The following is a 3,463-nucleotide window of genomic DNA, read 5'->3' on the forward strand; positions in this document are numbered from 1 at the left end:
TCACCTGACCAATGGGTATATATGTACTTAATTTGTGATCAATAGTCATTGCGGTTAAGAAACGTGCCATAGTTACGGCCTGACGGCCAATTTACACCATTTGACCTCTGTGACCTTGAAAAGTAGGTCAAATTAAAAACCTGTGTGACATATACTGTATGGTGGTTAGATGTACCCATGATATCAAATTGGTGGCAATCGGGCAAGAAGTTAAGGAATAATCACATTTTTAAGGTTTTTGGATTTTGCCCCCTGGTGGTCAAGTGGTGAATCATATTGGACCGAACTTCGGTCCCTGAAATCACCTGACTAAGGGGTACATGTGTACCAAATTTGGGATCAATAGTCATTGCAGTTTAGAAACGTGCCATAGTTACATCCTAACGGCCAATTTACGCCATTTGACCTCTGTGACCTTGAAAAGTAGGTCAAATCAAAAACCGGTATGATATGTGATGTATCCTTGCTAGGAGTACCTACCATAAAAGTTTTATTGAAAACGGATCACTAATAGGAGACATATCACACTTTTTATGTTTTCATTTTTCACTTTTCACTTTTTATGTTTTTTTATGTTTTGGCCCCCTGGTGGCCTAGTCATGAACCAGACCAGACCGAAATTCAGTGTCAGAGTACCTCTGACCTAGGAGGTCATGTGTACAAAGTTTCAAGTTCATAGCACAAGCGGTTAAGAAACGTGCCACACAGGATACGGACGACGACGACGACGACGACGACGGACACAGGGCTATTGTATAGACTCCCCTAACGGTGAGCCAATAAGTGCATTGTCGTTTCTGTTAATGCCGATTAAAAGATGGGGGAGAACCAGAGAGGTTTAAGGAGTGGACGGCTTTAAATTTCAGTATGCTTGGTCTTCTACTATTTCATCAGTTAACACGTTTCTGTAATCGTTCGATGTCTTTTCAATTCTGTCTCTGTTGAAACCAGCCGCACACAGACGAATAGCGCTCCGCATTTGAAGTGGCATGGCCTGTGTACAGGCGATGGCTCAGCATCATTTAAGTTTACGCCACATGGCACAGCGATATTTCTAATCTCAAATCAGTTTGATATTAAGCGCCGCGTGACACAGCGATATATGGCGCATTCACTTTGCCTCGTGGCACAGCCGTAAAGCCCGCAGTACACTAGCCGGCAACTTCGGCGTTCATAGGCGTTTTTGCCGCAAGAGTCCTGAACGCCTGAAAAATCCCTAGTCTGCTACGAACGGCGTCGGCGAACCGACTTGGCGCCACTTGCCGCAACTAAACGCCAAATATCTAACATGTTTGATTTTTGACGCGTGTCGCTGCGTTTGAACGCAAGAAGAAGCCAGGTGTGCTACGGATGGCCGCCTGACTTGGCGTCGGCGGCGAGGCTATGGCCAATCAGCTTGCGTCTTGATGTCACATGATTTCAAAATGGCAGCCTAAAGTGGCGGAAAAGACGCTATTGGACGCCAGTTCTGGGCGTCAGCCGAACGCTTCTTGTCGCCAAAGTTGGCGGCTAGTGTGCTGCGGGCTTTCGGCTGACGCCTCTCGACGCCAAAGTTGGCGGCCAGTGGATCCTGGTCAGAGCACACCTGCCCAGAATTGGCGTCCAGTAGCGTCTTTTCCGCCACTTTAACCCATTCTGGGTCATGCAGCGCGAAATGATGTGACATCAAGACGCAAGCTGATTGGCCATAGCCTCGCCGCCGACGACAAGTCAGGCGGATATCCGTAGCACACCTGGCTTCTTTTTGCGTTCAAACGCGGCGACACGCATCAAAAATCAACAAGTGGCGTCAAGTCGCGTTCGCCGACGCCGTTCGTAGCAGACTAGGGATTTTTCAGGCGTTCAGGACTCTTGCGGCAAAAAACGCCTGCGAGCGCCGAAGTTGGCGGCTAGTGTGCTGCGGGCTGAACGCTTCTTGTCGCCAAAGTTGGCGGCTAGTGTGCTGCGACGTCACATGACTAACCTGTCACTAGGTAATGTAAAGCCATTGCAAGCCTCTAGCCAATATAGAGGTTCTTCACTGACGTCACATGATGACTGCCATATTGGCCGACACACGTCGTGGTCACAACGTAAAGGAAATGCATTGGCAGGTGGCCGTCAAAACGTCATGTCGTGACGTCACGTGAAGAACCTCTATAGATTGCCTTCCACCACGTTGACACTTTGAAACGCAGCGGGAGACGCAGCTTTCACCATCAATTCCAATGAATTTTCCTGTTATCTTCCACACGACCTCCTTAAATATTGGTTCACATATAATCTGGCTTGCTCTTATCCTACACTTTGGCACCATCTCATCTCGTTCTGCTCGACCTCGAGAATCAGAAGTCTCTTTACTATACCTGCTCGCGTAACTCAGACTTGCTGGGGCCGATCTCTTTGCTTTTGCTATCGGCATGGTCCTGCCGGGGGTCAAGCAGTCATTTTTTGACGCACGTCTTTGATGTTGCCCCTTTTATTGAAAAATCAATCGAACTTATTTTCGCGGCGGTCATCACCACGACGAGGAAGTTCGATCCGGAATTCAAAGTATTCTTTTTTTGAAAAACTTTAGTTTTTTCAAGACAAAAACGGTGGAATCGAACACGCATTTAGACAATATAATTCACTATCAGAGTTTGAAGTTGAAATTGAAATCGGTGTTGAAGTCATCAACGTTGCGTAAACCTCTGTAAAATGGAATTATTCCGACTGGATGTGATGCATTTTTCCAGTGGGAGGTACGTAAATAATGCTCGAGTGAAGCAAGCACAGTCTAGCTCATATTAATATCAACACCTACTTAAAACGATATCTCCCACACCAATGCACGAAATGCAATGCGGTTTTTAGCATATGTTAGACATTTTGTTTTTTAATAATCCATTACGACAGAAATGTAATGACATAGGGTTTTTCATTAGTTAATCGGTCATTTAAAAAACCCTTACAAAAACCTTTTTATTTCCAACCTTTTTTGGAAAGAAACCTCCCTAAAATGACAGAGCACACGATTCTAAGATCTTTAGTTTTTATTTCATCAAAATCGAACAAACGATAGTGGAGATATAACAAAATAAATGCAATTTCATGGGATGTTCTGTGTATACAACACAATGGTTTGCCATCGCAAAAATAGAAGCCTACTGTTTTGCTCCAAGTGCACTCTCTTAAAATTGCCATATCTAGAGTTCTGATTGGTCGATTTTAATGAACTAATGAACGATTTTAAGACAAAGATTCTTAGAACTTTGTGTTTTATCATTCAAAAGAAAAAGATTTCCAAAAAAGGTCGAAATAAATGTTTTTTGTAAGGGCTTTTTGAATGGGCGATTACATAATGAAAAACTTTATATACAATTACATTCCTGCTAAATGTATGTAGAAGGACCTCTGCCTCTGCAATAACCAATTTTGCCATATCGTGACATTATGCCCAGACAGAACTGTCAATCTAAGAATGCAGAACGCTGTGTAGATG

Source organism: Lineus longissimus, chromosome 12, assembly GCF_910592395.1.
Source record: "Lineus longissimus chromosome 12, tnLinLong1.2, whole genome shotgun sequence".
Classification (NCBI taxonomy): Eukaryota; Metazoa; Nemertea; class Pilidiophora; order Heteronemertea; family Lineidae; genus Lineus; species Lineus longissimus.